The sequence below is a fragment of the Myodes glareolus genome, chromosome 24 (genome assembly GCF_982192425.1).
Source record: "Myodes glareolus chromosome 24, mMyoGla1.1, whole genome shotgun sequence".
Lineage (NCBI taxonomy): Eukaryota > Metazoa > Chordata > Mammalia > Rodentia > Cricetidae > Myodes > Myodes glareolus.
In genome coordinates, this window is record NC_142049.1 from 36,297,472 (window position 1) to 36,324,062 (window position 26,591).

General features: G+C 42.3%; 7 non-coding genes across 7 annotated transcripts; all 7 read right to left on the reverse strand.

The window, feature by feature from the left end:
* Positions 1 to 3,045: 3,045 nt before the first annotated feature.
* LOC148118060 (small nucleolar RNA SNORD109A) lies at positions 3,046 to 3,110 on the reverse strand. Its single transcript, XR_015736558.1, has one exon. It is a non-coding gene; the product is annotated as a small nucleolar RNA SNORD109A (small nucleolar RNA).
* A 3,487-nt stretch (positions 3,111 to 6,597) lies between these two features.
* LOC148118061 (small nucleolar RNA SNORD109A) lies at positions 6,598 to 6,662 on the reverse strand. Its single transcript, XR_015736559.1, has one exon. It is a non-coding gene; the product is annotated as a small nucleolar RNA SNORD109A (small nucleolar RNA).
* A 3,495-nt stretch (positions 6,663 to 10,157) lies between these two features.
* Positions 10,158 to 10,222, reverse strand: LOC148118062 (small nucleolar RNA SNORD109A). Its single transcript, XR_015736560.1, has one exon. It is a non-coding gene; the product is annotated as a small nucleolar RNA SNORD109A (small nucleolar RNA).
* Positions 10,223 to 13,711: 3,489 nt separating this feature from the next.
* On the reverse strand, positions 13,712 to 13,776 carry LOC148118063 (small nucleolar RNA SNORD109A). The gene has a single exon (XR_015736561.1). It is a non-coding gene; the product is annotated as a small nucleolar RNA SNORD109A (small nucleolar RNA).
* Positions 13,777 to 17,270: 3,494 nt separating this feature from the next.
* Positions 17,271 to 17,335, reverse strand: LOC148118064 (small nucleolar RNA SNORD109A). Its single transcript, XR_015736562.1, has one exon. It is a non-coding gene; the product is annotated as a small nucleolar RNA SNORD109A (small nucleolar RNA).
* A 3,491-nt stretch (positions 17,336 to 20,826) lies between these two features.
* Positions 20,827 to 20,891, reverse strand: LOC148118065 (small nucleolar RNA SNORD109A). Its single transcript, XR_015736563.1, has one exon. It is a non-coding gene; the product is annotated as a small nucleolar RNA SNORD109A (small nucleolar RNA).
* A 3,473-nt stretch (positions 20,892 to 24,364) lies between these two features.
* LOC148118066 (small nucleolar RNA SNORD109A) lies at positions 24,365 to 24,429 on the reverse strand. The gene has a single exon (XR_015736564.1). It is a non-coding gene; the product is annotated as a small nucleolar RNA SNORD109A (small nucleolar RNA).
* Positions 24,430 to 26,591: the final 2,162 nt, after the last annotated feature.

Consider the following 26,591-nt stretch of genomic DNA (forward strand, 5'->3'; position numbering starts at 1 on the left):
CATCATCATCATCATCATCATCATGATCATGATCATCATCATGATCATCCTCATCATCCTCATCCATCATCATCATCAATCATATGAACACCATCATCATTGTCTTATGCCTTATCCTCCTCCCTGTCTACCACACAATTCTTTCCTCAGTTTACCTTTATGGACATTGCAGTTATTCCCACAAGTTTCCAGGTTGCTTTCATCATGAAATTCTTATCCTAACAACCTCAACTTCATGGCTTTACCGTACTGTTATCATGAGAGGAAACGCAGCAGAACCAACAAAAAGAGGCAGCTATCACCAATGAATTAAAATTCAATTTCATGTTTGTTATGGAGTGTTCTGTGTTTCTGTGTCTCTTGGGACACCATGCACTTTTATTTTCAGGAAAATCTGCAAAGGTTCCCCTTCAAATTTCATATTAGGTTACTATTATATAGGAGTCCAGATTGGTTCCACACATTCTTATTTTTCAGATTTTAGATCAAATGCTTTCTGCCAAACATATATGATCAACCTGCTATTTGCAGAGGCTCTCCATGAAATCAGACATGCTCAGATGGACCAGGAACCTGGAGATCTGACAAAAGAGTTGTGAACCTCACAGGGAGACATTTCTGATTCACACCAATTAAAGTCAGAATAGCACAACACTTCTCTCGCTTCTCGGTGCGCTAAGAAGCTACATTCAAGGGTGGACCCTGTTGCAATTCTCAGGAAGAGGACTGCCCCAAAGGGGTGGAAAGAAGTGCTGGGTGAATGGAGGTCAGGTGAAAAACCCTTGGATCATGAGGTGCTTGAAAAGTGAGCATCTTACATGTACCATCCTTCCAAAGGATTGAAACTGACGGTGGTTTGAACAGACAGTTTTGAATACCCTTCACACAAAAGAGGTCAGTCAATTGATACGTATGCAGTCGATGGTAATGTTTCTTTACCTTTTCACCAGCTGGAGAGGGGCATTCCCCAAAGAGACCTAATATGTCAAAGGACTGCAGAGTGATAGACTTGAGGATATGGGCAGGACCAAAGACATAATGGTCAGGAGAGTATCATCTTAGAAATTAGAGTTTGAGCAGTCACGAAGTCAAAGATGCTGACTTTTAGAAATGCCCAGTGTTAGCAAAAATCAGTGAGTCCAAAGACAGAGACTCAGTGCTTACCTTTTCTGCACAAAGAATAGGACGATCTCTGGCTTTCTGTCCTGTAACAGTAGAGAAATAAGAGTTATCAGGGATGCTAAGTTCTCCACACAACACTGTCTGCTTCGCCTTATGTGGATTACCTAGCAAACTCAACCTTTCCAACCAACATTTACCTGTTTATTCCTTCCTGTAGTTTTGCTTGTCTTATCATGACCCTTTCATTCCTGTTTGCTTCTACTAATGCTGCCAGTCTCTGTCCTTTAGACCATAACCTAAGTGGAAACAATTGTTTTGCCTTTGATATACTCATGGCAGATGGACAGTAGCATGGGGAGGACATGGCACATATGGCACCCACTCATTTGTCCTGACATCTTCTCTTCCACTTCTCCTAGCACACGGTATCTGCTTCACGAAGCATGAGGTCTAACAGTACCTATGAGGCTGCTTTCATATCTTTAAGAAGACATGGCCGAGCAAACATTTCCCTTGATGCGTATCATCCTCTGGTTCCTCCTGTGAAAAAGGATTTCACCCTAGCACCGCGATGGCGTTATGGAATGAGGGATGAAACAGAGACATCCATCCAAAAGTAGACAATGTCTGGACTTTAGGCACTCCACTTAATCCCAAGAAAGGGAGCAGCTTTGAAAATGTAATGTTTGCAAGACTTATTTCTCTGAAGGATAGGAAATGACAACATTAACTAAACTGGTGGATGGCAATCATCCATTCCTTTCCTAAGTTCTGTTTCCGAATGACGTATGTCATTTCAAGAGAAGGAGGTGTTCTCCATTCGAATTCCCTTCCCATGTACAGTGTTGGTGATCGTAGACAATCCCTTGATCTTTTCTGAAACCTAGGGATTTTCTTTCATCGTGTGTGTGTGTGTGTGTGTGTGTGTGTGTGTGTGTGTGTGTGTGTGTGTTATATGAAGCCTACCTCTGAATCATTTTCTGCTAGATGGGAATTGGGTGCTGAGTGAAGTATTTGCCTTCCCCCCCTGTTCCATGTAAAAACTTCAGGTGTCTGCTGCATTCTTTACGCTCCTCGTGGGCATGCTTCCCATTTCTTTCCCCAGCTGATTGGTTTGGAGGCCTGGCTGGAAGTGAAACACTTGATGGACGTTGGAATTGTGTCTATGTGACAACCATACTCTTTGTGAATCTCTCAGCATGCAAATAGATCCAAACAATGTAAACAACGTGAAGGTCCCAACCTTTACAGAGGAGGCTGGTAAAAAGGCAGATTTGAACTGGACTTTATCAGAAGGTTCTCTCAGTTTTGAATGAGAAATTATGACAGAAAGAGAGGATCGCTGAGAATATCCAGATCTGAAAAGCAACTGGCTATGGTGACTGCTGTGTGATATGACCATTGACATGAAGAATTGATGCACCATGCAGGATTATGATCTATTCAGAGACAACAAAGAGAAAAGGAATGACTCTCTCAATATGGGAAAGCATCAGGCATTGCTGCCTACATTGGGAAAGGCACAGGAATTCAAAAGGTCTCCAAATTTTGCAGTCAGGGTGGGCACGAGTCCTGCCATCTCTTCTTGCCCTCATCCCATTGTATATTTATGGCCAATTCATCAGAGAGGATCATTGAGATTCTCTGTAATGAATTCACCGCTTCCAACTCTTTTGAGTCTTTCTTTCAGGCATGTAACAGCCCATACCTTCAACTCAATGTACCCTCTAGGGTCTAGTACAGTGCTTCTCAGAGGCAGAATATGGCCGCAAAGAGCTGGACAGATGTCGCAGACAGCAAACTGCTCATCTCTCAAAATTTAGGAGATCAAAGCCCGTCTGCACTCTAACTGTCTTCCCTTAAAATGCAAGAGTGCTAGCCATGTTCTGGAAGCATCATGGTGGTCAAGATGGCCACTTCTCTGGACCTCAGAGGGGTTATGTGTGAGTCAATCAACGTCCTCAGAAACCTGTTGTCATCATCGATCCAGAGAAGGCAGCTTTTGACACATGAGCATTCCCAGTGACACTGGAAAGCAGTGAGAGATAGACTCTTTGGCTTTGAAGAGGAAGATCAGCATTGTGCAGCAGGCTTCTTTCTCAGGATCTCAACTGAGGTCAAGCATCAATGAGATCACAAAGACATTTTCTCCTATACTTTAGAGCCCATTTGTCATCAACACATATCAACACTCTACTGTGCCACACGAACCAAAAAAGAAAGATAAACACATCAAGAATTTTGAGGAGTCGAATTTGATCTTGACAACTAGCTTCATGGACAAAAAGAAGAAAAGTATAAAATAAAATGCACCAAAAATATAGGAGTGTACTTCATATGTTTCAAAGGGCAAAACTGGTACTGGATTTCTTGATTATCTAGTCAAGGTGGAAGGTTTTGATAGTTTTATATTCCTGCAACTTCAGTGTGTCTTCCTTATCATCACCATCATCATCATCATCATGATCATGATCATCATCATGATCATCCTCATCATCCTCCTCCATCATCATCATCAATCATATGAACACCATCATCATTGTCTTATGCCTTATCCTCCTCCCTGTCTACCACACAATTCTTTCCTCAGTTTACCTTTATGGACATTGCAGTTATTCCCACAAGTTTCCAGGTTGCTTTCATCATGAAATTCTTATCCTAACAACCTCAACTTCATGGCTTTACCGTACTGTTATCATGAGAGGAAATGCAGCAGAACCAACAAAAAGAGGCAGCTATCACCAATGAATTAAAATTCAATTTCATGTTTGTTATGGAGTGTTCTGTGTTTCTGTGTCTCTTGGGACACCATGCACTTTTATTTTCAGGAAAATCTGCAAAGGTTCCCCTTCAAATTTCATATTAGGTTACTATTATATAGGAGTCCAGATTGGTTCCACACATTCTTATTTTTCAGATTTTAGATCAAATGCTTTCTGCCAAACATATATGATCAACCTGCTGTTTGCAGAGGCTCTCCATGAAATCAGACATGCTCAGATGGACCAGGAACCTGGAGATCTGACAAAAGAGTTGTGAACCTCACAGGGAGACATTTCTGATTCACACCAATTAAAGTCAGAATAGCACAACACTTCTCTCGCTTCTCGGTGCGCTAAGAAGCTACATTCAAGGGTGGACCCTGTTGCAATTCTCAGGAAGAGGACTGCCCCAAAGGGGTGGAAAGAAGTGCTGGGTGAATGGAGGTCAGGTGAAAAACCCTTGGATCATGAGGTGCTTGAAAAGTGAGCATCTTACATGTACCATCCTTCCAAAGGATTGAAACTGACGGTGGTTTGAACAGACAGTTTTGAATACCCTTCACACAAAAGAGGTCAGTCAATTGATACGTATGCAGTCGATGGTAATGTTTCTTTACCTTTTCACCAGCTGGAGAGGGGCATTCCCCAAAGAGACCTAATATGTCAAAGGACTGCAGAGTGATAGACTTGAGGATATGGGCAGGACCAAAGACATAATGGTCAGGAGAGTATCATCTTAGAAATTAGAGTTTGAGCAGTCACGAAGTCAAAGATGCTGACTTTTAGAAATGCCCAGTGTTAGCAAAAATCAGTGAGTCCAAAGACAGAGACTCAGTGCTTACCTTTTCTGCACAAAGAATAGGACGATCTCTGGCTTTCTGTCCTGTAACAGTAGAGAAATAAGAGTTATCAGGGATGCTAAGTTCTCCACACAACACTGTCTGCTTCGCCTTATGTGGATTACCTAGCAAACTCAACCTTTCCAACCAACATTTACCTGTTTATTCCTTCCTGTAGTTTTGCTTGTCTTATCATGACCCTTTCATTCCTGTTTGCTTCTACTAATGCTGCCAGTCTCTGTCCTTTAGACCATAACCTAAGTGGAAACAATTGTTTTGCCTTTGATATACTCATGGCAGATGGACAGTAGCATGGGGAGGACATGGCACATATGGCACCCACTCATTTGTCCTGACATCTTCTCTTCCACTTCTCCTAGCACACGGTATCTGCTTCACGAAGCATGAGGTCTAACAGTACCTATGAGGCTGCTTTCATATCTTTAAGAAGACATGGCCGAGCAAACATTTCCCTTGATGCGTATCATCCTCTGGTTCCTCCTGTGAAAAAGGATTTCACCCTAGCACCGCGATGGCGTTATGGAATGAGGGATGAAACAGAGACATCCATCCAAAAGTAGACAATGTCTGGACTTTAGGCACTCCACTTAATCCCAAGAAAGGGAGCAGCTTTGAAAATGTAATGTTTGCAAGACTTATTTCTCTGAAGGATAGGAAATGACAACATTAACTAAACTGGTGGATGGCAATCATCCATTCCTTTCCTAAGTTCTGTTTCCGAATGACGTATGTCATTTCAAGAGAAGGAGGTGTTCTCCATTCGAATTCCCTTCCCATGTACAGTGTTGGTGATCGTAGACAATCCCTTGATCTTTTCTGAAACCTAGGGATTTTCTTTCATCGTGTGTGTGTGTGTGTGTGTGTGTGTGTGTGTGTGTGTGTTATATGAAGCCTACCTCTGAATCATTTTCTGCTAGATGGGAATTGGGTGCTGAGTGAAGTATTTGCCTTCCCCCCCTGTTCCATGTAAAAACTTCAGGTGTCTGCTGCATTCTTTACGCTCCTCGTGGGCATGCTTCCCATTTCTTTCCCCAGCTGATTGGTTTGGAGGCCTGGCTGGAAGTGAAACACTTGATGGACGTTGGAATTGTGTCTATGTGACAACCATACTCTTTGTGAATCTCTCAGCATGCAAATAGATCCAAACAATGTAAACAACGTGAAGGTCCCAACCTTTACAGAGGAGGCTGGTAAAAAGGCAGATTTGAACTGGACTTTATCAGAAGGTTCTCTCAGTTTTGAATGAGAAATTATGACAGAAAGAGAGGATCGCTGAGAATATCCAGATCTGAAAAGCAACTGGCTATGGTGACTGCTGTGTGATATGACCATTGACATGAAGAATTGATGCACCATGCAGGATTATGATCTATTCAGAGACAACAAAGAGAAAAGGAATGACTCTCTCAATATGGGAAAGCATCAGGCATTGCTGCCTACATTGGGAAAGGCACAGGAATTCAAAAGGTCTCCAAATTTTGCAGTCAGGGTGGGCACGAGTCCTGCCATCTCTTCTTGCCCTCATCCCATTGTATATTTATGGCCAATTCATCAGAGAGGATCATTGAGATTCTCTGTAATGAATTCACCGCTTCCAACTCTTTTGAGTCTTTCTTTCAGGCATGTAACAGCCCATACCTTCAACTCAATGTACCCTCTAGGGTCTAGTACAGTGCTTCTCAGAGGCAGAATATGGCCGCAAAGAGCTGGACAGATGTCGCAGACAGCAAACTGCTCATCTCTCAAAATTTAGGAGATCAAAGCCCGTCTGCACTCTAACTGTCTTCCCTTAAAATGCAAGAGTGCTAGCCATGTTCTGGAAGCATCATGGTGGTCAAGATGGCCACTTCTCTGGACCTCAGAGGGGTTATGTGTGAGTCAATCAACGTCCTCAGAAACCTGTTGTCATCATCGATCCAGAGAAGGCAGCTTTTGACACATGAGCATTCCCAGTGACACTGGAAAGCAGTGAGAGATAGACTCTTTGGCTTTGAAGAGGAAGATCAGCATTGTGCAGCAGGCTTCTTTCTCAGGATCTCAACTGAGGTCAAGCATCAATGAGATCACAAAGACATTTTCTCCTATACTTTAGAGCCCATTTGTCATCAACACATATCAACACTCTACTGTGCCACACGAACCAAAAAAGAAAGATAAACACATCAAGAATTTTGAGGAGTCGAATTTGATCTTGACAACTAGCTTCATGGACAAAAAGAAGAAAAGTATAAAATAAAATGCACCAAAAATATAGGAGTGTACTTCATATGTTTCAAAGGGCAAAACTGGTACTGGATTTCTTGATTATCTAGTCAAGGTGGAAGGTTTTGATAGTTTTATATTCCTGCAACTTCAGTGTGTCTTCCTTATCATCACCATCATCATCATCATCATGATCATGATCATCATCATGATCATCCTCATCATCCTCCTCCATCATCATCATCAATCATATGAACACCATCATCATTGTCTTATGCCTTATCCTCCTCCCTGTCTACCACACAATTCTTTCCTCAGTTTACCTTTATGGACATTGCAGTTATTCCCACAAGTTTCCAGGTTGCTTTCATCATGAAATTCTTATCCTAACAACCTCAACTTCATGGCTTTACCGTACTGTTATCATGAGAGGAAATGCAGCAGAACCAACAAAAAGAGGCAGCTATCACCAATGAATTAAAATTCAATTTCATGTTTGTTATGGAGTGTTCTGTGTTTCTGTGTCTCTTGGGACACCATGCACTTTTATTTTCAGGAAAATCTGCAAAGGTTCCCCTTCAAATTTCATATTAGGTTACTATTATATAGGAGTCCAGATTGGTTCCACACATTCTTATTTTTCAGATTTTAGATCAAATGCTTTCTGCCAAACATATATGATCAACCTGCTATTTACAGAGGCTCTCCATGAAATCAGACATGCTCAGATGCACCAGGAACCTGGAGATCTGACAAAAGAGTTGTGAACCTCACAGGGAGACATTTCTGATTCACACCAATTAAAGTCAGAATAGCACAACACTTCTCTCGCTTCTCGGTGCGCTAAGAAGCTACATTCAAGGGTGGACCCTGTTGCAATTGTCAGGAAGAGGACTGCCCCAAAGGGGTGGAAAGAAGTGCTGGGTGAATGGAGGTCAGGTGAAAAACCCTTGGATCATGAGGTGCTTGAAAAGTGAGCATCTTACATGTACCATCCTTCCAAAGGATTGAAACTGACGGTGGTTTGAACAGACAGTTTTGAATACCCTTCACACAAAAGAGGTCAGTCAATTGATACGTATGCAGTCGATGGTAATGTTTCTTTACCTTTTCACCAGCTGGAGAGGGGCATTCCCCAAAGAGACCTAATATGTCAAAGGACTGCAGAGTGATAGACTTGAGGATATGGGCAGGACCAAAGACATAATGGTCAGGAGAGTATCATCTTAGAAATTAGAGTTTGAGCAGTCACGAAGTCAAAGATGCTGACTTTTAGAAATGCCCAGTGTTAGCAAAAATCAGTGAGTCCAAAGACAGAGACTCAGTGCTTACCTTTTCTGCACAAAGAATAGGACGATCTCTGGCTTTCTGTCCTGTAACAGTAGAGAAAGAAGAGTTATCAGGGATGCTAAGTTCTCCGCACAACACTGTCTGCTTCGCCTTATGCGGAGTACCTAGCAAACTCAACCTTTCCAACCAACATTTACCTGTTTATTCCTTCCTGTAGTTTTGCTTGTCTTATCATGACCCTTTCATTCCTGTTTGCTTCTACTAATGCTGCCAGTCTCTGTCCTTTAGACCATAACCTAAGTGGAAACAATTGTTTTCCCTTTGATATACTCGTGGCATATGGACAGTAGCATGGGGAGGACATGGCACATATGGCTCCCACTCATTTGTCCTGACATCTTCTTTTCCACTTCTCCTAGCACACGGTATCTGCTTCACGAAGCATGAGGTCTAACAGTACCTATGAGGCTGCTTTCATATCTTTAAGAAGACATGGCCGAGCAAACATTTCCCTTGATGCGTATCATCCTCTGGTTCCTCCTGTGAAAAAGGTTTTCACCCTAGCACCGCGATGGCGTTATGGAATGAGGGATGAAACAGAGACATCCATCCAAAAGTAGACAATGTCTGGACTTTAGGCACTCCACTTAATCCCAAGAAAGGGAGCAGCTTTGAAAATGTAATGTTTGCAAGACTTATTTCTCTGAAGGATAGGAAATGACAACATTAACTAAACTGGTGGATGGCAATCATCCATTCCTTTCCTAAGTTCTTTTTCCGAATGACGTATGTCATTTCAAGAGAAGGAGGTGTTCTCCATTCGAATTCCCTTCCCATGTACAGTGTTGGTGATCGTAGACAATCCCTTGATCTTTTCTGAAACCTAGGGATTTTCTTTCATCGTGTGTGTGTGTGTGTGTGTGTGTGTGTGTGTGTGTGTGTGTGTGTGTTATATGAAGCCTACCTCTGAATCATTTTCTGCTAGATGGGAATTGGGTGCTGAGTGAAGTATTTGCATTCCCCCCCTGTTCCATGTAAAAACTTCAGGTGTCTGCTGCATTCTTTACACTCCTCGTGGGCATGCTTCCCATTTCTTTCCCCAGCTGATTGGTTTGGAGGCCTGGCTGGAAGTGAAACACTTGATGGACGTTGGAATTGTGTCTATGTGACAACCATACTCTTTGTGAATCTCTCAGCATGCAAATAGATCCAAACAATGTAAACAATGTGAAGGTCCCAACCTTTACAGAGGAGGCTGGTAAAAAGGCAGATTTGAACTGGACTTTATCAGAAGGTTCTCTCAGTTTTGAATGAGAAATTATGACAGAAAGAGAGGATCGCTGAGAATATCCAGATCTGAAAAGCAACTGGCTATGGTGACTGCTGTGTGATATGACCATTGACATGAAGAATTGATGCACCATGCAGGATTATGATCTATTCAGAGACAACAAAGAGAAAAGGAATGACTCTCTCAATATGGGAAAGCATCAGGCATTGCTGCCTACATTGGGAAAGGCACAGGAATTCAAAAGGTCTCCAAATTTTGCAGTCAGGGTGGGCACGAGTCCTGCCATCTCTTCTTGCCCTCATCCCATTGTATATTTATGGCCAATTCATCAGAGAGGATCATTGAGATTCTCTGTAATGAATTCACCGCTTCCAACTCTTTTGAGTCTTTCTTTCAGGCATGTAACAGCCCATACCTTCAACTCAATGTACCCTCTAGGGTCTAGTACAGTGATTCTCAGAGGCAGAATATGGCCTCAAAGAGCTGGACAGATGTCGCAGACAGCAAACTGCTCATCTCTCAAAATTTAGGAGATCAAAGCCCGTCTGCACTCTAACTGTCTTCCCTTAAAATGCAAGAGTGCTAGCCATGTTCTGGAAGCATCATGGTGGTCAAGATGGCCACTTCTCTGGACCTCAGAGGGGTTATGTGTGAGTCAATCAACGTCCTCAGAAACCTGTTGTCATCATCGATCCAGAGAAGGCAGCTTTTGACACATGAGCATTCCCAGTGACACTGGAAAGCAGTGAGAGATAGACTCTTTGGCTTTGAAGAGGAAGATCAGCATTGTGCAGCAGGCTTCTTTCTCAGGATCTCAACTGAGGTCAAGCATCAATGAGATCACAAAGACATTTTCTCCTATACTTTAGAGCCCATTTGTCATCAACACATATCAACACTCTACTGTGCCACACGAACCAAAAAAGAAAGATAAACACATCAAGAATTTTGAGGAGTCGAATTTGATCTTGACAACTAGCTTCATGGACAAAAAGAAGAAAAGTATAAAATAAAATGCACCAAAAATATAGGAGTGTACTTCATATGTTTCAAAGGGCAAAACTGGTACTGGATTTCTTGATTATCTAGTCAAGGTGGAAGGTTTTGATAGTTTTATATTCCTGCAACTTCAGTGTGTCTTCCTTATCATCACCATCATCATCATCATCATCATCATGATCATGATCATCATCATGATCATCCTCATCATCCTCATCCATCATCATCATCAATCATATGAACACCATCATCATTGTCTTATGCCTTATCCTCCTCCCTGTCTACCACACAATTCTTTCCTCAGTTTACCTTTATGGACATTGCAGTTATTCCCACAAGTTTCCAGGTTGCTTTCATCATGAAATTCTTATCCTAACAACCTCAACTTCATGGCTTTACCGTACTGTTATCATGAGAGGAAACGCAGCAGAACCAACAAAAAGAGGCAGCTATCACCAATGAATTAAAATTCAATTTCATGTTTGTTATGGAGTGTTCTGTGTTTCTGTGGCTCTTGGGACACCATGCACTTTTATTTTCAGGAAAATCTGCAAAGGTTCCCCTTCAAATTTCATATTAGGTTACTATTATATAGGAGTCCAGATTGGTTCCACACATTCTTAATTTTCAGATTTTAGATCAAATGCTTTCTGCCAAACATATATGATCAACCTGCTATTTGCAGAGGCTCTCCATGAAATCAGACATGCTCAGATGCACCAGGAACCTGGAGATCTGACAAAAGAGTTGTGAACCTCACAGGGAGACATTTCTGATTCACACCAATTAAAGTCAGAATAGCACAACACTTCTCTCGCTTCTCGGTGCGCTAAGAAGCTACATTCAAGGGTGGACCCTGTTGCAATTCTCAGGAAGAGGACTGCCCCAAAGGGGTGGAAAGAAGTGTTGGGTGAGTGGAGGTCAGGTGAAAAACCCTTGGATCATGAGGTGCTTGAAAAGAGAGCATCTTACATGTACCATCCTTCCAAAGGATTGAAACTGACGGTGGTTTGAACAGACAGTTTTGAATACCCTCCACACAAAAGAGGTCAGTCAATTGATACATATGCAGTCGATGGTAATGTTTCTTTACCTTTTCACCAGCTGGAGAGGGGCATTCCCCAAAGAGACCTAATATGTCAAAGGACTGCAGAGTGATAGACTTGAGGATATGGGCAGGACCAAAGACATAATGGTCAGGAGAGTATCATCTTAGAAATTAGAGTTTGAGCAGTCACGAAGTCAAAGATGCTGACTTTTAGAAATGCCCAGTGTTAGCAAAAATCAGTGAGTCCAAAGACAGAGACTCAGTGCTTACCTTTTCTGCACAAAGAATAGGACGATCTCTGGCTTTCTGTCCTGTAACAGTAGAGAAAGAAGAGTTATCAGGGATGCTAAGTTCTCCGCACAACACTGTCTGCTTCGCCTTATGCGGAGTACCTAGCAAACTCAACCTTTCCAACCAACATTTACCTGTTTATTCCTTCCTGTAGTTTTGCTTGTCTTATCATGACCCTTTCATTCCTGTTTGCTTCTACTAATGCTGCCAGTCTCTGTCCTTTAGACCATAACCTAAGTGGAAACAATTGTTTTGCCTTTGATATACTCATGGCAGATGGACAGTAGCATGGGGAGGACATGGCACATATGGCACCCACTCATTTGTCCTGACATCTTCTCTTCCACTTCTCCTAGCACACGGTATCTGCTTCACGAAGCATGAGGTCTAACAGTACCTATGAGGCTGCTTTCATATCTTTAAGAAGACATGGCCGAGCAAACATTTCCCTTGATGCGTATCATCCTCTGGTTCCTCCTGTGAAAAAGGATTTCACCCTAGCACCGCGATGGCGTTATGGAATGAGGGATGAAACAGAGACATCCATCCAAAAGTAGACAATGTCTGGACTTTAGGCACTCCACTTAATCCCAAGAAAGGGAGCAGCTTTGAAAATGTAATGTTTGCAAGACTTATTTCTCTGAAGGATAGGAAATGACAACATTAACTAAACTGGTGGATGGCAATCATCCATTCCTTTCCTAAGTTCTGTTTCTGAATGACGTATGTCATTTCAAGAGAAGGAGGTGTTCTCCATTCGAATTCCCTTCCCATGTACAGTGTTGGTGATCGTAGACAATCCCTTGATCTTTTCTGAAACCTAGGGATTTTCTTTCATCGTGTGTGTGTGTGTGTGTGTGTGTGTGTGTGTGTGTTATATGAAGCCTACCTCTGAATCATTTTCTGCTAGATGGGAATTGGGTGCTGAGTGAAGTATTTGCCTTCCCCCCCTGTTCCATGTAAAAACTTCAGGTGTCTGCTGCATTCTTTACGCTCCTCGTGGGCATGCTTCCCATTTCTTTCCCCAGCTGATTGGTTTGGAGGCCTGGCTGGAAGTGAAACACTTGATGGACGTTGGAATTGTGTCTATGTGACAACCATACTCTTTGTGAATCTCTCAGCATGCAAATAGATCCAAACAATGTAAACAACGTGAAGGTCCCAACCTTTACAGAGGAGGCTGGTAAAAAGGCAGATTTGAACTGGACTTTATCAGAAGGTTCTCTCAGTTTTGAATGAGAAATTATGACAGAAAGAGAGGATCGCTGAGAATATCCAGATCTGAAAAGCAACTGGCTATGGTGACTGCTGTGTGATATGACCATTGACATGAAGAATTGATGCACCATGCAGGATTATGATCTATTCAGAGACAACAAAGAGAAAAGGAATGACTCTCTCAATATGGGAAAGCATCAGGCATTGCTGCCTACATTGGGAAAGGCACAGGAATTCAAAAGGTCTCCAAATTTTGCAGTCAGGGTGGGCACGAGTCCTGCCATCTCTTCTTGCCCTCATCCCATTGTATATTTATGGCCAATTCATCAGAGAGGATCATTGAGATTCTCTGTAATGAATTCACCGCTTCCAACTCTTTTGAGTCTTTCTTTCAGGCATGTAACAGCCCATACCTTCAACTCAATGTACCCTCTAGGGTCTAGTACAGTGCTTCTCAGAGGCAGAATATGGCCGCAAAGAGCTGGACAGATGTCGCAGACAGCAAACTGCTCATCTCTCAAAATTTAGGAGATCAAAGCCCGTCTGCACTCTAACTGTCTTCCCTTAAAATGCAAGAGTGCTAGCCATGTTCTGGAAGCATCATGGTGGTCAAGATGGCCACTTCTCTGGACCTCAGAGGGGTTATGTGTGAGTCAATCAACGTCCTCAGAAACCTGTTGTCATCATCGATCCAGAGAAGGCAGCTTTTGACACATGAGCATTCCCAGTGACACTGGAAAGCAGTGAGAGATAGACTCTTTGGCTTTGAAGAGGAAGATCAGCATTGTGCAGCAGGCTTCTTTCTCAGGATCTCAACTGAGGTCAAGCATCAATGAGATCACAAAGACATTTTCTCCTATACTTTAGAGCCCATTTGTCATCAACACATATCAACACTCTACTGTGCCACACGAACCAAAAAAGAAAGATAAACACATCAAGAATTTTGAGGAGTCGAATTTGATCTTGACAACTAGCTTCATGGACAAAAAGAAGAAAAGTATAAAATAAAATGCACCAAAAATATAGGAGTGTACTTCATATGTTTCAAAGGGCAAAACTGGTACTGGATTTCTTGATTATCTAGTCAAGGTGGAAGGTTTTGATAGTTTTATATTCCTGCAACTTCAGTGTGTCTTCCTTATCATCACCATCATCATCATCATCATGATCATGATCATCATCATGATCATCCTCATCATCCTCATCCATCATCATCATCAATCATATGAACACCATCATCATTGTCTTATGCCTTATCCTCCTCCCTGTCTACCACACAATTCTTTCCTCAGTTTACCTTTATGGACATTGCAGTTATTCCCACAAGTTTCCAGGTTGCTTTCATCATGAAATTCTTATCCTAACAACCTCAACTTCATGGCTTTACCGTACTGTTATCATGAGAGGAAACGCAGCAGAACCAACAAAAAGAGGCAGCTATCACCAATGAATTAAAATTCAATTTCATGTTTGTTATGGAGTGTTCTGTGTTTCTGTGTCTCTTGGGACACCATGCACTTTTATTTTCAGGAAAATCTGCAAAGGTTCCCCTTCAAATTTCATATTAGGTTACTATTATATAGGAGTCCAGATTGGTTCCACACATTCTTATTTTTCAGATTTTAGATCAAATGCTTTCTGCCAAACATATATGATCAACCTGCTATTTGCAGAGGCTCTCCATGAAATCAGACATGCTCAGATGGACCAGGAACCTGGAGATCTGACAAAAGAGTTGTGAACCTCACAGGGAGACATTTCTGATTCACACCAATTAAAGTCAGAATAGCACAACACTTCTCTCGCTTCTCGGTGCGCTAAGAAGCTACATTCAAGGGTGGACCCTGTTGCAATTGTCAGGAAGAGGACTGCCCCAAAGGGGTGGAAAGAAGTGCTGGGTGAATGGAGGTCAGGTGAAAAACCCTTGGATCATGAGGTGCTTGAAAAGTGAGCATCTTACATGTACCATCCTTCCAAAGGATTGAAACTGACGGTGGTTTGAACAGACAGTTTTGAATACCCTTCACACAAAAGAGGTCAGTCAATTGATACGTATGCAGTCGATGGTAATGTTTCTTTACCTTTTCACCAGCTGGAGAGGGGCATTCCCCAAAGAGACCTAATATGTCAAAGGACTGCAGAGTGATAGACTTGAGGATATGGGCAGGACCAAAGACATAATGGTCAGGAGAGTATCATCTTAGAAATTAGAGTTTGAGCAGTCACGAAGTCAAAGATGCTGACTTTTAGAAATGCCCAGTGTTAGCAAAAATCAGTGAGTCCAAAGACAGAGACTCAGTGCTTACCTTTTCTGCACAAAGAATAGGACGATCTCTGGCTTTCTGTCCTGTAACAGTAGAGAAATAAGAGTTATCAGGGATGCTAAGTTCTCCACACAACACTGTCTGCTTCGCCTTATGTGGATTACCTAGCAAACTCAACCTTTCCAACCAACATTTACCTGTTTATTCCTTCCTGTAGTTTTGCTTGTCTTATCATGACCCTTTCATTCCTGTTTGCTTCTACTAATGCTGCCAGTCTCTGTCCTTTAGACCATAACCTAAGTGGAAACAATTGTTTTGCCTTTGATATACTCATGGCAGATGGACAGTAGCATGGGGAGGACATGGCACATATGGCACCCACTCATTTGTCCTGACATCTTCTCTTCCACTTCTCCTAGCACACGGTATCTGCTTCACGAAGCATGAGGTCTAACAGTACCTATGAGGCTGCTTTCATATCTTTAAGAAGACATGGCCGAGCAAACATTTCCCTTGATGCGTATCATCCTCTGGTTCCTCCTGTGAAAAAGGATTTCACCCTAGCACCGCGATGGCGTTATGGAATGAGGGATGAAACAGAGACATCCATCCAAAAGTAGACAATGTCTGGACTTTAGGCACTCCACTTAATCCCAAGAAAGGGAGCAGCTTTGAAAATGTAATGTTTGCAAGACTTATTTCTCTGAAGGATAGGAAATGACAACATTAACTAAACTGGTGGATGGCAATCATCCATTCCTTTCCTAAGTTCTGTTTCTGAATGACGTATGTCATTTCAAGAGAAGGAGGTGTTCTCCATTCGAATTCCCTTCCCATGTACAGTGTTGGTGATCGTAGACAATCCCTTGATCTTTTCTGAAACCTAGGGATTTTCTTTCATCGTGTGTGTGTGTGTTTGTGTGTGTGTGTGTGTGTGTGTGTGTGTGTGTTATATGAAGCCTACCTCTGAATCATTTTCTGCTAGATGGGAATTGGGTGCTGAGTGAAGTATTTGCCTTCCCCCCCTGTTCCATGTAAAAACTTCAGGTGTCTGCTGCATTCTTTACGCTCCTCGTGGGCATGCTTCCCATTTCTTTCCCCAGCTGATTGGTTTGGAGGCCTGGCTGGAAGTGAAACACTTGATGGACGTTGGAATTGTGTCTATGTGACAACCATACTCTTTGTGAATCTCTCAGCATGCAAATAGATCCAAACAATGTAAACAACGTGAAGGTCCCAACCTTTACAGAGGAGGCTGGTAAAAAGGCAGATTTGAACTGGACTTTATCAGAAGGTTCTCTCAGTTTTGAATGAGAAATTATGACAGAAAGAGAGGATCGCTGAGAATATCCAGATCTGAAAAGCAACTGGCTATGGTGACTGCTGTGTGATATGACCATTGACATGAAGAATTGATGCACCATGCAGGATTATGATCTATTCAGAGACAACAAAGAGAAAAGGAATGACTCTCTCAATATGGGAAAGCATCAGGCATTGCTGCCTACATTGGGAAAGGCACAGGAATTCAAAAGGTCTCCAAATTTTGCAGTCAGGGTGGGCACGAGTCCTGCCATCTCTTCTTGCCCTCATCCCATTGTATATTTATGGCCAATTCATCAGAGAGGATCATTGAGATTCTCTGTAATGAATTCACCGCTTCCAACTCTTTTGAGTCTTTCTTTCAGGCATGTAACAGCCCATACCTTCAACTCAATGTACCCTTTGGGTCTAGTACAGTGATTCTCAGAGGCAGAATATGGCCTCAAAGAGCTGGACAGATGTCGCAGACAGCAAACTGCTCATCTCTCAAAATTTAGGAGATCAAAGCCCGTCTGCACTCTAACTGTCTTCCCTTAAAATGCAAGAGTGCTAGCCATGTTCTGGAAGCATCATGGTGGTCAAGATGGCCACTTCTCTGGACCTCAGAGGGGTTATGTGTGAGTCAATCAACGTCCTCAGAAACCTGTTGTCATCATCGATCCAGAGAAGGCAGCTTTTGACACATGAGCATTCCCAGTGACACTGGAAAGCAGTGAGAGATAGACTCTTTGGCTTTGAAGAGGAAGATCAGCATTGTGCAGCAGGCTTCTTTCTCAGGATCTCAACTGAGGTCAAGCATCAATGAGATCACAAAGACATTTTCTCCTATACTTTAGAGCCCATTTGTCATCAACACATATCAACACTCTACTGTGCCACACGAACCAAAAAAGAAAGATAAACACATCAAGAATTTTGAGGAGTCGAATTTGATCTTGACAACTAGCTTCATGGACAAAAAGAAGAAAAGTATAAAATAAAATGCACCAAAAATATAGGAGTGTACTTCATATGTTTCAAAGGGCAAAACTGGTACTGGATTTCTTGATTATCTAGTCAAGGTGGAAGGTTTTGATAGTTTTATATTCCTGCAACTTCAGTGTGTCTTCCTTATCATCACCATCATCATCATCATCATCATCATGATCATGATCATCATCATGATCATCCTCATCATCCTCATCCATCATCATCATCAATCATATGAACACCATCATCATTGTCTTATGCCTTATCCTCCTCCCTGTCTACCACACAATTCTTTCCTCAGTTTACCTTTATGGACATTGCAGTTATTCCCACAAGTTTCCAGGTTGCTTTCATCATGAAATTCTTATCCTAACAACCTCAACTTCATGGCTTTACCGTACTGTTATCATGAGAGGAAACGCAGCAGAACCAACAAAAAGAGGCAGCTATCACCAATGAATTAAAATTCAATTTCATGTTTGTTATGGAGTGTTCTGTGTTTCTGTGGCTCTTGGGACACCATGCACTTTTATTTTCAGGAAAATCTGCAAAGGTTCCCCTTCAAATTTCATATTAGGTTACTATTATATAGGAGTCCAGATTGGTTCCACACATTCTTAATTTTCAGATTTTAGATCAAATGCTTTCTGCCAAACATATATGATCAACCTGCTATTTGCAGAGGCTCTCCATGAAATCAGACATGCTCAGATGCACCAGGAACCTGGAGATCTGACAAAAGAGTTGTGAACCTCACAGGGAGACATTTCTGATTCACACCAATTAAAGTCAGAATAGCACAACACTTCTCTCGCTTCTCGGTGCGCTAAGAAGCTACATTCAAGGGTGGACCCTGTTGCAATTCTCAGGAAGAGGACTGCCCCAAAGGGGTGGAAAGAAGTGTTGGGTGAGTGGAGGTCAGGTGAAAAACCCTTGGATCATGAGGTGCTTGAAAAGAGAGCATCTTACATGTACCATCCTTCCAAAGGATTGAAACTGACGGTGGTTTGAACAGACAGTTTTGAATACCCTTCACACAAAAGAGGTCAGTCAATTGATACATATGCAGTCGATGGTAATGTTTCTTTACCTTTTCACCAGCTGGAGAGGGGCATTCCCCAAAGAGACCTAATATGTCAAAGGACTGCAGAGTGATAGACTTGAGGATATGGGCAGGACCAAAGACATAATGGTCAGGAGAGTATCATCTTAGAAATTAGAGTTTGAGCAGTCACGAAGTCAAAGATGCTGACTTTTAGAAATGCCCAGTGTTAGCAAAAATCAGTGAGTCCAAAGACAGAGACTCAGTGCTTACCTTTTCTGCACAAAGAATAGGACGATCTCTGGCTTTCTGTCCTGTAACAGTAGAGAAAGAAGAGTTATCAGGGATGCTAAGTTCTCCGCACAACACTGTCTGCTTCGCCTTATGCGGAGTACCTAGCAAACTCAACCTTTCCAACCAACATTTACCTGTTTATTCCTTCCTGTAGTTTTGCTTGTCTTATCATGACCCTTTCATTCCTGTTTGCTTCTACTAATGCTGCCAGTCTCTGTCCTTTAGACCATAACCTAAGTGGAAACAATTGTTTTGCCTTTGATATACTCGTGGCAGATGGACAGTAGCATGGGGAGGACATGGCACATATGGCTCCCACTCATTTGTCCTGACATCTTCTCTTCCACTTCTCCTAGCACACGGTATCTGCTTCACGAAGCATGAGGTCTAACAGTACCTATGAGGCTGCTTTCATATCTTTAAGAAGACATGGCCGAGCAAACATTTCCCTTGATGCGTATCATCCTCTGGTTCCTCCTGTGAAAAAGGTTTTCACCCTAGCACCGCGATGGCGTTATGGAATGAGGGATGAAACAGAGACATCCATCCAAAAGTAGACAATGTCTGGACTTTAGGCACTCCACTTAATCCCAAGAAAGGGAGCAGCTTTGAAAATGTAATGTTTGCAAGACTTATTTCTCTGAAGGATAGGAAATGACAACATTAACTAAACTGGTGGATGGCAATCATCCATTCCTTTCCTAAGTTCTTTTTCCGAATGACGTATGTCATTTCAAGAGAAGGAGGTGTTCTCCATTCGAATTCCCTTCCCATGTACAGTGTTGGTGATCGTAGACAATCCCTTGATCTTTTCTGAAACCTAGGGATTTTCTTTCATCGTGTGTGTGTGTGTGTGTGTGTGTGTGTGTGTGTGTGTTGTATGAAGCCTACCTCTGAATCATTTTCTGCTAGATGGGAATTGGGTGCTGAGTGAAGTATTTGCCTTCCCCCCCTGTTCCATGTAAAAACTTCAGGTGTCTGCTGCATTCTTTACGCTCCTCTAGGGCATGCTTCCCATTTCTTTCCCCAGCTGATTGGTTTGGAGGCCTGGCTGGAAGTGAAACACTTGATGGACGTTGGAATTGTGTCTATGTGACAACCATACTCTTTGTGAATCTCTCAGCATGCAAATAGATCCAAACAATGTAAACAACGTGAAGGTCCCAACCTTTACAGAGGAGGCTGGTAAAAAGGCAGATTTGAACTGGACTTTATCAGAAGGTTCTCTCAGTTTTGAATGAGAAATTATGACAGAAAGAGAGGATCGCTGAGAATATCCAGATCTGAAAAGCAACTGGCTATGGTGACTGCTGTGTGATATGACCATTGACATGAAGAATTGATGCACCATGTAGGATTATGATCTATTCAGAGACAACAAAGAGAAAAGGAATGACTCTCTCAATATGGGAAAGCATCAGGCATTGCTGCCTACATTGGGAAAGGCACAGGAATTCAAAAGGTCTCCAAATTTTGCAGTCAGGGTGGGCACGAGTCCTGCCATCTCTTCTTGCCCTCATCCCATTGTATATTTATGGCCAATTCATCAGAGAGGATCATTGAGATTCTCTGTAATGAATTCACCGCTTCCAACTCTTTTGAGTCTTTCTTTCAGGCATGTAACAGCCCATACCTTCAACTCAATGTACCCTCTAGGGTCTAGTACAGTGCTTCTCAGAGGCAGAATATGGCCGCAAAGAGCTGGACAGATGTCGCAGACAGCAAACTGCTCATCTCTCAAAATTTAGGAGATCAAAGCCCGTCTGCACTCTAACTGTCTTCCATTAAAATGCAAGAGTGCTAGCCATGTTCTGGAAGCATCATGGTGGTCAAGATGGCCACTTCTCTGGACCTCAGAGGGGTTATGTGTGAGTCAATCAACGTCCTCAGAAACCTGTTGTCATCATCGATCCAGAGAAGGCAGCTTTTGACACATGAGCATTCCCAGTGACACTGGAAAGCAGTGAGAGATAGACTCTTTGGCTTTGAAGAGGAAGATCAGCATTGTGCAGCAGGCTTCTTTCTCAGGATCTCAACTGAGGTCAAGCATCAATGAGATCACAAAGACATTTTCTCCTATACTTTAGAGCCCATTTGTCATCAACACATATCAACACTCTACTGTGCCACACGAACCAAAAAAGAAAGATAAACACATCAAGAATTTTGAGGAGTCGAATTTGATCTTGACAACTAGCTTCATGGACAAAAAGAAGAAAAGTATAAAATAAAATGCACCAAAAATATAGGAGTGTACTTCATATGTTTCAAAGGGCAAAACTGGTACTGGATTTCTTGATTATCTAGTCAAGGTGGAAGGTTTTGATAGTTTTATATTCCTGCAACTTCAGTGTGTCTTCCTTATCATCACCATCATCATCATCATCATGATCATCCTCATCATCCTCATCCATCATCATCATCAATCATATGAACACCATCATCATTGTCTTATGCCTTATCCTCCTCCCTGTCTACCACACAATTCTTTCCTCAGTTTACCTTTATGGACATTGCAGTTATTCCCACAAGTTTCCAGGTTGCTTTCATCATGAAATTCTTATCCTAACAACCTCAACTTCATGGCTTTACCGTACTGTTATCGTGAGAGGAAACGCAGCAGAACCAACAAAAAGAGGCAGCTATCACCAATGAATTAAAATTCAATTTCATGTTTGTTATGGAGTGTTCTGTGTTTCTGTGGCTCTTGGGACACCATGCACTTTTATTTTCAGGAAAATCTGCAAAGGTTCCCCTTCAAATTTCATATTAGGTTACTATTATATAGGAGTCCAGATTGGTTCCACACATTCTTATTTTTCAGATTTTAGATCAAATGCTTTCTGCCAAACATATATGATCAACCTGCTATTTGCAGAGGCTCTCCATGAAATCAGACATGCTCAGATGCACCAGGAACCTGGAGATCTGACAAAAGAGTTGTGAACCTCACAGGGAGACATTTCTGATTCACACCAATTAAAGTCAGAATAGCACAACACTTCTCTCGCTTCTCGGTGCGCTAAGAAGCTACATTCAAGGGTGGACCCTGTTGCAATTCTCAGGAAGAGGACTGCCCCAAAGGGGTGGAAAGAAGTGCTGGGTGAATGGAGGTCAGGTGAAAAACCCTTGGATCATGAGGTGCTTGAAAAGTGAGCATCTTACATGTACCATCCTTCCAAAGGATTGAAACTGACGGTGGTTTGAACAGACAGTTTTGAATACCCTTCACACAAAAGAGGTCAGTCAATTGATACGTATGCAGTCGATGGTAATGATTCTTTACCTTTTCACCAGCTGGAGAGGGGCATTCCCCAAAGAGACCTAATATGTCAAAGGACTGCAGAGTGATAGACTTGAGGATATGGGCAGGACCAAAGACATAATGGTCAGGAGAGTATCATCTTAGAAATTAGAGTTTGAGCAGTCACGAAGTCAAAGATGCTGACTTTTAGAAATGCCCAGTGTTAGCAAAAATCAGTGAGTCCAAAGACAGAGACTCAGTGCTTACCTTTTCTGCACAAAGAATAGGACGATCTCTGGCTTTCTGTCCTGTAACAGTAGAGAAATAAGAGTTATCAGGGATGCTAAGTTCTCCGCACAACACTGTCTGCTTCACCTTATGCGGAGTACCTAGCAAACTCAACCTTTCCAACCAACATTTACCTGTTTATTCCTTCCTGTAGTTTTGCTTGTCTTATCATGACCCTTTCATTCCTGTTTGCTTCTACTAATGCTGCCAGTCTCTGTCCTTTAGACCATAACCTAAGTGGAAACAATTGTTTTGCCTTTGATATACTCGTGGCAGATGGACAGTAGCATGGGGAGGACATGGCACATATGGCTCCCACTCATTTGTCCTGACATCTTCTCTTCCACTTCTCCTAGCACACGGTATCTGCTTCACGAAGCATGAGGTCTAACAGTACCTATGAGGCTGCTTTCATATCTTTAAGAAGACATGGCCGAGCAAACATTTCCCTTGATGCGTATCATCCTCTGGTTCCTCCTGTGAAAAAGGTTTTCACCCTAGAACCGCGATGGCGTTATGGAATGAGGGATGAAACAGAGACATCCATCCAAAAGTAGACAATGTCTGGACTTTAGGCACTCCACTTAATCCCAAGAAAGGGAGCAGCTTTGAAAATGTAATGTTTGCAAGACTTATTTCTCTGAAGGATAGGAAATGACAACATTAACTAAACTGGTGGATGGCAATCATCCATTCCTTTCCTAAGTTCTGTTTCCGAATGATGTATGTCATTTCAAGAGAAGGAGGTGTTCTCCATTCGAATTCCCTTCCCATGTACAGTGTTGGTGATCGTAGACAATCCCTTGATCTTTTCTGAAACCTAGGGATTTTCTTTCATCGTGTGAGTGTGTGTGTGTATGTGTGTGTGTGTGTGTGTGTGTGTTATATGAAGCCTACCTCTGAATCATTTTCTGCTAGATGGGAATTGGGTGCTGAGTGAAGTATTTGCCTTCCCCCCCTGTTCCATGTAAAAACTTCAGGTGTCTGCTGCATTCTTTACACTCCTCGTGGGCATGCTTCCCATTTCTTTCCCCAGCTGATTGGTTTGGAGGCCTGGCTGGAACTGAAACACTTGATGGACGTTGGAATTGTGTCTATGTGACAACCATACTCTTTGTGAATCTCTCAGCATGCAAATAGATCCAAACAATGTAAACAACGTGAAGGTCCCAACCTTTACAGAGGAGGCTGGTAAAAAGGCAGATTTGAACTGGACTTTATCAGAAGGTTCTCTCAGTTTTGAATGAGAAATTATGACAGAAAGAGAGGATCGCTGAGAATATCCAGATCTGAAAAGCAACTGGCTATGGTGACTGCTGTGTGATATGACCATTGACATGAAGAATTGATGCACCATGCAGGATTATGATCTATTCAGAGACAACAAAGAGAAAAGGAATGACTCTCTCAATATGGGAAAGCATCAGGCATTGCTGCCTACATTGGGAAAGGCACAGGAATTCAAAAGGTCTCCAAATTTTGCAGTCAGGGTGGGCACGAGTCCTGCCATCTCTTCTTGCCCTCATCCCATTGTATATTTATGGCCAATTCATCAGAGAGGATCATTGAGATTCTCTGTAATGAATTCACCGCTTCCAACTCTTTTGAGTCTTTCTTTCAGGCATGTAACAGCCCATACCTTCAACTCAATGTACCCTCTAGGGTCTAGTACAGTGCTTCTCAGAGGCAGAATATGGCCGCAAAGAGCTGGACAGATGTCGCAGACAGCAAACTGCTCATCTCTCAAAATTTAGGAGATCAAAGCCCGTCTGCACTCTAACTGTCTTCCATTAAAATGCAAGAGTGCTAGCCATGTTCTGGAAGCATCATGGTGGTCAAGATGGCCACTTCTCTGGACCTCAGAGGGGTTATGTGTGAGTCAATCAACGTCCTCAGAAACCTGTTGTCATCATCGATCCAGAGAAGGCAGCTTTTGACACATGAGCATTCCCAGTGACACTGGAAAGCAGTGAGAGATAGACTCTTTGGCTTTGAAGAGGAAGATCAGCATTGTGCAGCAGGCTTCTTTCTCAGGATCTCAACTGAGGTCAAGCATCAATGAGATCACAAAGACATTTTCTCCTATACTTTAGAGCCCATTTGTCATCAACACATATCAACACTCTACTGTGCCACACGAACCAAAAAAGAAAGATAAACACATCAAGAATTTTGAGGAGTCGAATTTGATCTTGACAACTAGCTTCATGGACAAAAAGAAGAAAAGTATAAAATAAAATGCACCAAAAATATAGGAGTGTACTTCATATGTTTCAAAGGGCAAAACTGGTACTGGATTTCTTGATTATCTAGTCAAGGTGGAAGGTTTTGATAGTTTTATATTCCTGCAACTTCAGTGTGTCTTCCTTATCATCATCACCATCATCATCATCATCATCATCATGATCATGATCATCATCATGATCATCCTCATCATCCTCATCCATCATCATCATCAATCATATGAACACCATCATCATTGTCTTATGCCTTATCCTCCTCCCTGTCTACCACACAATTCTTTCCTCAGTTTACCTTTATGGACATTGCAGTTATTCCCACAAGTTTCCAGGTTGCTTTCATCATGAAATTCTTATCCTAACAACCTCAACTTCATGGCTTTACCGTACTGTTATCATGAGAGGAAACGCAGCAGAACCAACAAAAAGAGGCAGCTATCACCAATGAATTAAAATTCAATTTCATGTTTGTTATGGAGTGTTCTGTGTTTCTGTGGCTCTTGGGACACCATGCACTTTTATTTTCAGGAAAATCTGCAAAGGTTCCCCTTCAAATTTCATATTAGGTTACTATTATATAGGAGTCCAGATTGGTTCCACACATTCTTATTTTTCAGATTTTAGATCAAATGCTTTCTGCCAAACATATATGATCAACCTGCTATTTGCAGAGGCTCTCCATGAAATCAGACATGCTCAGATGCACCAGGAACCTGGAGATCTGACAAAAGAGTTGTGAACCTCACAGGGAGACATTTCTGATTCACATCAATTAAAGTCAGAATAGCACAACACTTCTCTCGCTTCTCGGTGCGCTGAGAAGCTACATTCAAGGGTGGACCCTGTTGCAATTCTCAGGAAGAGGACTGCCCCAAAGGGGTGGAAAGAAGTGCAGGGTGAATGGAGGTCAGGTGAAAAACCCTTGGATCATGAGGTGCTTGAAAATTGAGCATCTTACATGTACCATCCTCCCAAAGGATTGAAACTGACGGTGGTTTGAACAGACAGTTTTGAATACCCTTCACACAAAAGAGGTCAGTCAATTGATACGTATGCAGTCGATGGTAATGTTTCTTTACCTTTTCACCAGCTGGAGAGTGGCATTCCCCAAAGAGACCTAATATGTCAAAGCACTGCAGAGTGATAGACTTGAGGATATGGGCAGAACCAAAGACATAATGGTCAGGAGAGTATCATCTTAGAAATTAGAGTTTGAGCAGTCACGAAGTCAAAGATGCTGACTTTTAGAAATGCCCAGTGTTAGCAAAAATCAGTGAGTCCAAAGACAGAGACTCAGTGCTTACCTTTTCTGCACAAAGAATAGGACGATCTCTGGCTTTCTGTCCTGTAACAGTAGAGAAATAAGAGTTATCAGGGATGCTAAGTTCTCCGCACAACACTGTCTGCTTCGCCTTATGCGGAGTACCTAGCAAACTCAACCTTTCCAACCAACATTTACCTGTTTATTCCTTCCTGTAGTTTTGCTTGTCTTATCATGACCCTTTCACTCCTGTTTGCTTCTACTAATGCTGCCAGTCTCTGTCCTTTAGACCATAACCTAAGTGGAAACAATTGTTTTGCCTTTGATATACTCGTGGCAGATGGACAGTAGCATGGGGAGGACATGGCACATATGGCTCCCACTCATTTGTCCTGACATCTTCTCTTCCACTTCTCCTAGCACACGGTATCTGCTTCACGAAGCATGAGGTCTAACAGTACCTATGAGGCTGCTTTCATATCTTTAAGAAGACATGGCCGAGCAAACATTTCCCTTGATGCGTATCATCCTCTGGTTCCTCCTGTGAAAAAGGTTTTCACCCTAGCACCGCGATGGCGTT